Below are 11,831 nucleotides of genomic sequence, written 5' to 3'. Positions count from 1 at the left end.
CTACGACAAACAGGGGCCGAGTAGTTAAGCTAAACGTAAACAAACAGCCCGTCCATAGGAAATGCATTAGACTATACTTTGCAGGCCCATAACTCTGTGTCTACTAGAGATACGGGGATGTCCTTAGGATGTGATATAGTCCAAATTGTCCCCCATCTAACCATACTAAAAACATTGAGCTACGACAAACAGGGGCCGAGATATTAAGCAAAATGTTCGTGAACTTTGGTATCGTCTCACTTATTTTTATTATGTTACTTATGATTTTTGCACTAAACTTTGGAGGCTCATAACTCTTGTTCTACAAGAGATACTGGGATCTCCTTTGGATATGTTATAGTACTCTTTGCTCCCCATACAAGGATACTTTAAACTTGAGGCTACCTCAATATCGTCGTCAACTTACTTTTTGTCTCACTTATTGTTAGATGGTTACTTTTGATTTTTGAAAATATACTTTGCAGGCTCGTAACTCTGTTTCTACTGGAGATACGGGGATGTCCTTTGAGTATGTTATAGACCAATTTGTCCCCCATGTAGCCATACAAAGAATTAGGGCTACGACAAACTGTAGTCGAGTAATTAAGCTAATCGTAAACAAACAAACCCCTCCATAGGAAATACATTAGACTAAATTCTGGAGGCTCGTAACTCTGGTTCTACCAGAGATACGGGGATGTAAATAATGTGACCTTGACACAAATGTTCGAATAATTATAAAAAAAAACTTCGCGGTTTCGAACCTGTGGCCTTCCGGGAGTGAGGCGGATGCGATAACCGCTACACTAAAGATATGTTATTATTTTTAATCGAAAGAACAGGGTCAAGTAATTAAGCAATACGTGAACAAACAAACCCCTCCATAGAAAATGCATTAGACTATATTTTGCCGGCTCGTAACTCTCTTTCTACTGAAGATACGGGGATGTCCTTTTAGTATGTTTTAGCCCAATTTGTCCCCCATCTAACCATACTAAAAACATTGAGCTACGACAAACAGGGGCCGAGAAATTAAGCTAAACGTAAACAAACAACCCGTCCAAAGGAAATGCATTAGACTATGCTTTGCAGGCCCATAACTCTGTGTCTACTAGAGATACGGGGATGTCCTTAGGATATGTTATAGTCCAAATTGTCCTTCATCTAACCATACTAAAAACTTTGGGCTAGGACAAACAGGGGCCGAGTACTTAAGCAAAACGTAAAGAAACAAACCCCCTCCATAGGAAATGAGTTAGACTATATTTTGCAGGCTCGTAACTCTGTTTCCACTGGAGATACGGGGATGTCCTTTGAGTATGTTATAGTCCAATTTGTCCCCCATATAACCATACTAAAAACATTGAGCTACGACAAACAGGGGCCGAGTAATTAAGCTAAACGTAAACAAACAACCCGTCCATAGGAAATGCATTAGACTATACTTTGCAGGCCCATAACTCTGTGTCTACTAGAGATACCGGGATGTCCTTACGATATGTTATAGTCCAATTTGTCCTTCATCTAACCATACTAAAAACATTGTGCTACGACAAACAGGGGCCGAGTAGTTAAGCTAAACGTAAACAAACAGCCCGTCCATAGGAAATGCATTAGACTATACTTTGCAGGCCCATAACTCTGTGTCTACAAGAGATACGGGGATGTCCTTAGGATGTGATATAGTCCAAATTGTCCCCCATCTAACCATACTAAAAACATTGAGCTACGACAAACAGGGGCCGAGATATTAAGCAAAATGTTCGTCAACTTTGGTATCGTCTCACTTATTTTTATTATGTTACTTATGATTTTTGCACTAAACTTTGGAGGCTCATAACTCTTGTTCTACAAGAGATACTGGGATCTCCTTTGGATATGTTATAGTACTCTTTGCTCCCCATACAAGGATACTTTAAACTTGAGGCTACCTCAATATCGTCGTCAACTTACTTTTTGTCTCACTTATTGTTAGATGGTTACTTTTGATTTTTGAAAATATACTTTGCAGGCTCGTAACTCTGTTTCTACTGGAGATACGGGGATGTCCTTTGAGTATGTTATAGACCAATTTGTCCCCCACCTAGCCATACAAAGAATTAGGGCTACGACAAACTGTAGTCGAGTAATTAAGCTAATCGTAAACAAACAAACCCCTCCATAGGAAATACATTAGACTAAATTCTGGAGGCTCGTAACTCTGGTTCTACCAGAGATACGGGGATGTAAATAATGTCACCTTGACACAAATGTTCGGATAATTATAAAAAAAAACTTCGCGGTTTCGAACCTGTGGCCTTCCGGGAGTGAGGCGGATGCGATAACCGCTACACTAAAGATATGTTATTATTTTTAATCGAAAGAACAGGGTCAAGTAATTAAGCAATACGTGAACAAACAAACCCCTCCATAGAAAATGCATTAGACTATACTTTGCCGGCTCGTAACTCTCTTTCTACTGGAGATACGGGGATGTCCTTTTAGTATGTTTTAGCCCAATTTGTCCCCCATCTAACCATACTAAAAACATTGAGCTACGACAAACAGGGGCCGAGAAATTAAGCTAAACGTAAACAAACAACCCGTCCAAAGGAAATGCATTAGACTATGCTTTGCAGGCCCATAACTCTGTGTCTACTAGAGATACGGGGATGTCCTTAGGATATGTTATAGTCCAAATTGTCCTTCATCTAACCATACTAAAAACTTTGGGCTAGGACAAACAGGGGCCGAGTACTTAAGCAAAACGTAAAGAAACAAACCCCCTCCATAGGAAATGAGTTAGACTATATTTTGCAGGCTCGTAACTCTGTTTCCACTGGAGATACGGGGATGTCCTTTGAGTATGTTATAGTCCAATTTGTCCCCCATATAACCATACTAAAAACATTGAGCTACGACAAACAGGGGCCGAGTAATTAAGCTAAACGTAAACAAACAACCCGTCCATAGGAAATGCATTAGACTATACTTTGCAGGCCCATAACTCTGTGTCTACTAGAGATACCGGGATGTCCTTACGATATGTTATAGTCCAATTTGTCCTTCATCTAATCATACTAAAAACATTGTGCTACGACAAACAGGGGCCGAGTAGTTAAGCTAAACGTAAACAAACAGCCCGTCCATAGGAAATGCATTAGACTATACTTTGCAGGCCCATAACTCTGTGTCTACTAGAGATACGGGGATGTCCTTAGGATGTGATATAGTCCAAATTGTCCCCCATCTAACCATACTAAAAACATTGAGCTACGACAAACAGGGGCCGAGATATTAAGCAAAATGTTCGTCAACTTTGGTATCGTCTCACTTATTTTTATTATGTTACTTATGATTTTTGCACTAAACTTTGGAGGCTCATAACTCTTGTTCTACAAGAGATACTGGGATCTCCTTTGGATATGTTATAGTACTCTTTGCTCCCCATACAAGGATACTTTAAACTTGAGGCTACCTCAATATCGTCGTCAACTTACTTTTTGTCTCACTTATTGTTAGATGGTTACTTTTGATTTTTGAAAATATACTTTGCAGGCTCGTAACTCTGTTTCTACTGGAGATACGGGGATGTCCTTTGAGTATGTTATAGACCAATTTGTCCCCCATCTAGCCATACAAAGAATTAGGGCTACGACAAACTGTAGTCGAGTAATTAAGCTAATCGTAAACAAACAAACCCCTCCATAGGAAATACATTAGACTAAATTCTGGAGGCTCGTAACTCTGGTTCTACCAGAGATACGGGGATGTAAATAATGTGACCTTGACACAAATGTTCGGATAATTATAAAAAAAAACTTCGCGGTTTCGAACCTGTGGCCTTCCGGGAGTGAGGCGGATGCGATAACCGCTACACTAAAGATATGTTATTATTTTTAATCGAAAGAACAGGGTCAAGTAATTAAGCAATACGTGAACAAACAAACCCCTCCATAGAAAATGCATTAGACTATATTTTGCAGGCTCGTAACTCTGTTTCTACTGGAGATACGGGGATGTCCTTTTAGTATGTTTTAGTCCAATTTGTCCCCCATCTAACCATACTAAAAACATTGAGCTACGACAAACAGGGGCCGAGTAGTTAAGCTAAACGTAAACAAACAGCCCGTCCATAGGAAATGCATTAGACTATACTTTGCAGGCCCATAACTCTGTGTCTACTAGAGATACGGGGATTTCCTTAGGATATGATATAGTCCAAATTGTCTTCCATCTAATCATACTAAAAACATTGAGCTACGACAAACAGGGGCCGAGTACTTAAGCAAAACGTAAAGAAACAAACCCCCTCCATAGGAAATGAGTTAGACTATATTTTGCAGGCTCGTAACTCTGTTTCCACTGGAGATACGGGGATGTCCTTTGAGTATGTTATAGTCCAATTTGTCCCCCATATAACCATACTAAAAACATTGAGCTACGACAAACAGGGGCCGAGTAATTAAGCTAAACGTAAACAAACAACCCGTCCATAGGAAATGCATTAGACTATACTTTGCAGGCCCATAACTCTGTGTCTACTAGAGATACCGGGATGTCCTTACGATATGTTATAGTCCAATTTGTCCTTCATCTAATCATACTAAAAACATTGTGCTACGACAAACAGGGGCCGAGTAGTTAAGCTAAACGTAAACAAACAGCCCGTCCATAGGAAATGCATTAGACTATACTTTGCAGGCCCATAACTCTGTGTCTACTAGAGATACGGGGATGTCCTTAGGATGTGATATAGTCCAAATTGTCCCCCATCTAACCATACTAAAAACATTGAGCTACGACAAACAGGGGCCGAGATATTAAGCAAAATGTTCGTCAACTTTGGTATCGTCTCACTTATTTTTATTATGTTACTTATGATTTTTGCACTAAACTTTGGAGGCTCATAACTCTTGTTCTACAAGAGATACTGGGATCTCCTTTGGATATGTTATAGTACTCTTTGCTCCCCATACAAGGATACTTTAAACTTGAGGCTACCTCAATATCGTCGTCAACTTACTTTTTGTCTCACTTATTGTTAGATGGTTACTTTTGATTTTTGAAAATATACTTTGCAGGCTCGTAACTCTGTTTCTACTGGAGATACGGGGATATCCTTTGAGTATGTTATAGACCAATTTGTCCCCCATCTAGCCATACAAAGAATTAGGGCTACGACAAACTGTAGTCGAGTAATTAAGCTAATCGTAAACAAACAAACCCCTAAATAGGAAATACATTAGACTAAATTCTGGAGGCTCGTAACTCTGGTTCTACCAGAGATACGGGGATGTAAATAATGTGACCTTGACACAAATGTTCGGATAATTGTAAAAAAAAACTTCGCGGTTTCGAACCTGTGGCCTTCCGGGAGTGAGGCGGATGCGATAACCGCTACACTAAAGATATGTTATTATTTTTAATCGAAAGAACAGGGTCAAGTAATTAAGCAATACGTGAACAAACAAACCCCTCCATAGAAAATGCATTAGACTATACTTTGCAGGCTCGTAACTCTGTTTCTACTGGAGATACGGGGATGTCCTTTTAGTATGTTTTAGTCCAATTTGTCCCCCATCTAACCATACTAAAAACATTGAGCTACGACAAACAGGGGCCGAGAAATTAAGCTAAACGTAAACAAACAACCCGTCCAAAGGAAATGCATTAGACTATGCTTTGCAGGCCCATAACTCTGTGTCTACTAGAGATACGGGGATGTCCTTAGGATATGTTATAGTCCAAATTGTCCTTCATCTAACCATACTAAAAACTTTGGGCTAGGACAAACAGGGGCCGAGTACTTAAGCAAAACGTAAAGAAACAAACCCCCTCCATAGGAAATGAGTTAGACTATATTTTGCAGGCTCGTAACTCTGTTTCCACTGGAGATACGGGGATGTCCTTTGAGTATGTTATAGTCCAATTTGTCCCCCATATAACCATACTAAAAACATTGAGCTACGACAAACAGGGGCCGAGTAATTAAGCTAAACGTAAACAAACAACCCGTCCATAGGAAATGCATTAGACTATACTTTGCAGGCCCATAACTCTGTGTCTACTAGAGATACCGGGATGTCCTTACGATATGTTATAGTCCAATTTGTCCTTCATCTAACCATACTAAAAACATTGTGCTACGACAAACAGGGGCCGAGTAGTTAAGCTAAACGTAAACAAACAGCCCGTCCATAGGAAATGCATTAGACTATACTTTGCAGGCCCATAACTCTGTGTCTACTAGAGATACGGGGATGTCCTTAGGATGTGATATAGTCCAAATTGTCCCCCATCTAACCATACTAAAAACATTGAGCTACGACAAACAGGGGCCGAGATATTAAGCAAAATGTTCGTCAACTTTGGTATCGTCTCACTTATTTTTATTATGTTACTTATGATTTTTGCACTAAACTTTGGAGGCTCATAACTCTTGTTCTACAAGAGATACTGGGATCTCCTTTGGATATGTTATAGTACTCTTTGCTCCCCATACAAGGATACTTTAAACTTGAGGCTACCTCAATATCGTCGTCAACTTACTTTTTGTCTCACTTATTGTTAGATGGTTACTTTTGATTTTTGAAAATATACTTTGCAGGCTCGTAACTCTGTTTCTACTGGAGATACGGGGATGTCCTTTGAGTATGTTATAGACCAATTTGTCCCCCATCTAGCCATACAAAGAATTAGGGCTACGACAAACTGTAGTCGAGTAATTAAGCTAATCGTAAACAAACAAACCCCTCCATAGGAAATACATTAGACTAAATTCTGGAGGCTCGTAACTCTGGTTCTACCAGAGATACGGGGATGTAAATAATGTGACCTTGACACAAATGTTCGGATAATTATAAAAAAAAACTTCGCGGTTTCGAACCTGTGGCCTTCCGGGAGTGAGGCGGATGCGATAACCGCTACACTAAAGATATCTTATTATTTTTAATCGAAAGAACAGGGTCAAGTAATTAAGCAATACGTGAACAAACAAACCCCTCCATAGAAAATGCATTAGACTATACTTTGCAGGCTCGTAACTCTGTTTCTACTGGAGATACGGGGATGTCCTTTTAGTATGTTTTAGTCCAATTTGTCCCCCATCTAACCATACTAAAAACATTGAGCTACGACAAACAGGGGCCGAGAAATTAAGCTAAACGTAAACAAACAACCCGTCCAAAGGAAATGCATTTGACTATGCTTTGCAGGCCCATAACTCTGTGTCTACTAGAGATACGGGGATGTCCTTAGGATATGTTATAGTCCAAATTGTCCTTCATCTAACCATACTAAAAACTTTGGGCTAGGACAAACAGGGGCCGAGTACTTAAGCAAAACGTAAAGAAACAAACCCCCTCCATAGGAAATGAGTTAGACTATATTTTGCAGGCTCGTAACTCTGTTTCCACTGGAGATACGGGGATGTCCTTTGAGTATGTTATAGTCCAATTTGTCCCCCATATAACCATACTAAAAACATTGAGCTACGACAAACAGGGGCCGAGTAATTAAGCTAAACGTAAACAAACAACCCGTCCATAGGAAATGCATTAGACTATACTTTGCAGGCCCATAACTCTGTGTCTACTAGAGATACCGGGATGTCCTTACGATATGTTATAGTCCAATTTGTCCTTCATCTAACCATACTAAAAACATTGTGCTACGACAAACAGGGGCCGAGTAGTTAAGCTAAACGTAAACAAACAGCCCGTCCATAGGAAATGCATTAGACTATACTTTGCAGGCCCATAACTCTGTGTCTACTAGAGATACGGGGATGTCCTTAGGATGTGATATAGTCCAAATTGTCCCCCATCTAACCATACTAAAAACATTGAGCTACGACAAACAGGGGCCGAGATATTAAGCAAAATGTTCGTCAACTTTGGTATCGTCTCACTTATTTTTATTATGTTACTTATGATTTTTGCACTAAACTTTGGAGGCTCATAACTCTTGTTCTACAAGAGATACTGGGATCTCCTTTGGATATGTTATAGTACTCTTTGCTCCCCATACAAGGATACTTTAAACTTGAGGCTACCTCAATATCGTCGTCAACTTACTTTTTGTCTCACTTATTGTTAGATGGTTACTTTTGATTTTTGAAAATATACTTTGCAGGCTCGTAACTCTGTTTCTACTGGAGATACGGGGATGTCCTTTGAGTATGTTATAGACCAATTTGTCCCCCATCTAGCCATACAAAGAATTAGGGCTACGACAAACTGTAGTCGAGTAATTAAGCTAATCGTAAACAAACAAACCCCTCCATAGGAAATACATTAGACTAAATTCTGGAGGCTCGTAACTCTGGTTCTACCAGAGATACGGGGATGTAAATAATGTGACCTTGACACAAATGTTCGGATAATTATAAAAAAAAACTTCGCGGTTTCGAACCTGTGGCCTTCCGGGAGTGAGGCGGATGCGATAACCGCTACACTAAAGATATCTTATTATTTTTAATCGAAAGAACAGGGTCAAGTAATTAAGCAATACGTGAACAAACAAACCCCTCCATAGAAAATGCATTAGACTATACTTTGCAGGCTCGTAACTCTGTTTCTACTGGAGATACGGGGATGTCCTTTTAGTATGTTTTAGTCCAATTTGTCCCCCATCTAACCATACTAAAAACATTGAGCTACGACAAACAGGGGCCGAGAAATTAAGCTAAACGTAAACAAACAACCCGTCCAAAGGAAATGCATTTGACTATGCTTTGCAGGCCCATAACTCTGTGTCTACTAGAGATACGGGGATGTCCTTAGGATATGTTATAGTCCAAATTGTCCTTCATCTAACCATACTAAAAACTTTGGGCTAGGACAAACAGGGGCCGAGTACTTAAGCAAAACGTAAAGAAACAAACCCCCTCCATAGGAAATGAGTTAGACTATATTTTGCAGGCTCGTAACTCTGTTTCCACTGGAGATACGGGGATGTCCTTTGAGTATGTTATAGTCCAATTTGTCCCCCATATAACCATACTAAAAACATTGAGCTACGACAAACAGGGGCCGAGTAATTAAGCTAAACGTAAACAAACAACCCGTCCATAGGAAATGCATTAGACTATACTTTGCAGGCCCATAACTCTGTGTCTACTAGAGATACCGGGATGTCCTTACGATATGTTATAGTCCAATTTGTCCTTCATCTAACCATACTAAAAACATTGTGCTACGACAAACAGGGGCCGAGTAGTTAAGCTAAACGTAAACAAACAGCCCGTCCATAGGAAATGCATTAGACTATACTTTGCAGGCCCATAACTCTGTGTCTACTAGAGATACGGGGATGTCCTTAGGATGTGATATAGTCCAAATTGTCCCCCATCTAACCATACTAAAAACATTGAGCTACGACAAACAGGGGCCGAGATATTAAGCAAAATGTTCGTCAACTTTGGTATCGTCTCACTTATTTTTATTATGTTACTTATGATTTTTGCACTAAACTTTGGAGGCTCATAACTCTTGTTCTACAAGAGATACTGGGATCTCCTTTGGATATGTTATAGTACTCTTTGCTCCCCATACAAGGATACTTTAAACTTGAGGCTACCTCAATATCGTCGTCAACTTACTTTTTGTCTCACTTATTGTTAGATGGTTACTTTTGATTTTTGAAAATATACTTTGCAGGCTCGTAACTCTGTTTCTACTGGAGATACGGGGATGTCCTTTGAGTATGTTATAGACCAATTTGTCCCCCATCTAGCCATACAAAGAATTAGGGCTACGACAAACTGTAGTCGAGTAATTAAGCTAATCGTAAACAAACAAACCCCTCCATAGGAAATACATTAGACTAAATTCTGGAGGCTCGTAACTCTGGTTCTACCAGAGATACGGGGATGTAAATAATGTGACCTTGACACAAATGTTCGGATAATTATAAAAAAAAACTTCGCGGTTTCGAACCTGTGGCCTTCCGGGAGTGAGGCGGATGCGATAACCGCTACACTAAAGATATGTTATTATTTTTAATCGAAAGAACAGGGTCAAGTAATTAAGCAATACGTGAACAAACAAACCCCTCCATAGAAAATGCATTAGACTATACTTTGCAGGCTCGTAACTCTCTTTCTACTGGAGATACGGGGATGTCCTTTTAGTATGTTTTAGTCCAATTTGTCCCCCATCTAACCATACTAAAAACATTGAGCTACGACAAACAGGGGCCGAGAAATTAAGCTAAACGTAAACAAACAACCCGTCCAAAGGAAATGCATTAGACTATGCTTTGCAGGCCCATAACTCTGTGTCTACTAGAGATACGGGGATGTCCTTAGGATATGTTATAGTCCAAATTGTCCTTCATCTAACCATACTAAAAACTTTGGGCTAGGACAAACAGGGTCCGAGTACTTAAGCAAAACGTAAAGAAACAAACCCCCTCCATAGGAAATGAGTTAGACTATATTTTGCAGGCTCGTAACTCTGTTTCCACTGGAGATACGGGGATGTCCTTTGAGTATGTTATAGTCCAATTTGTCCCCCATATAACCATACTAAAAACATTGAGCTACGACAAACAGGGGCCGAGTAATTAAGCTAAACGTAAACAAACAACCCGTCCATAGGAAATGCATTAGACTATACTTTGCAGGCCCATAACTCTGTGTCTACTAGAGATACCGGGATGTCCTTACGATATGTTATAGTCCAATTTGTCCTTCATCTAACCATACTAAAAACATTGTGCTACGACAAACAGGGGCCGAGTAGTTAAGCTAAACGTAAACAAACAGCCCGTCCATAGGAAATGCATTAGACTATACTTTGCAGGCCCATAACTCTGTGTCTACTAGAGATACGGGGATGTCCTTAGGATGTGATATAGTCCAAATTGTCCCCCATCTAACCATACTAAAAACATTGAGCTACGACAAACAGGGGCCGAGATATTAAGCAAAATGTTCGTCAACTTTGGTATCGTCTCACTTATTTTTATTATGTTACTTATGATTTTTGCACTAAACTTTGGAGGCTCATAACTCTTGTTCTACAAGAGATACTGGGATCTCCTTTGGATATGTTATAGTACTCTTTGCTCCCCATACAAGGATACTTTAAACTTGAGGCTACCTCAATATCGTCGTCAACTTACTTTTTGTCTCACTTATTGTTAGATGGTTACTTTTGATTTTTGAAAATATACTTTGCAGGCTCGTAACTCTGTTTCTACTGGAGATACGGGGATGTCCTTTGAGTATGTTATAGACCAATTTGTCCCCCATCTAGCCATACAAAGAATTAGGGCTACGACAAACTGTAGTCGAGTAATTAAGCTAATCGTAAACAAACAAACCCCTCCATAGGAAATACATTAGATTCTGGAGGCTCGTAACTCTGGTTCTACCAGAGATACGGGGATGTAAATAATGTGACCTTGACACAAATGTTCGGATAATTATAAAAAAAAACTTCGCGGTTTCGAACCTGTGGCCTTCCGGGAGTGAGGCGGATGCGATAACCGCTACACTAAAGATATGTTATTATTTTTAATCGAAAGAACAGGGTCAAGTAATTAAGCAATACGTGAACAAACAAACCCCTCCATAGAAAATGCATTAGACTATACTTTGCAGGCTCGTAACTCTCTTTCTACTGGAGATACGGGGATGTCCTTTTAGTATGTTTTAGTCCAATTTGTCCCCCATCTAACCATACTAAAAACATTGAGCTACGACAAACAGGGGCCGAGAAATTAAGCTAAACGTAAACAAACAACCCGTCCAAAGGAAATGCATTAGACTATGCTTTGCAGGCCCATAACTCTGTGTCTACTAGAGATACGGGGATGTCCTTAGGATATGTTATAGTTCAAATTGTCCTTCATCTAACCATACT

Source organism: Phalangium opilio, unplaced genomic scaffold (assembly GCF_054372755.1).
Source record: "Phalangium opilio isolate 3A_F unplaced genomic scaffold, DU_Popi_V2 ptg000019l_1, whole genome shotgun sequence".
Taxonomy (NCBI): Eukaryota; Metazoa; Arthropoda; class Arachnida; order Opiliones; family Phalangiidae; genus Phalangium; species Phalangium opilio.
This window is presented reverse-complemented; position numbering follows the sequence as displayed.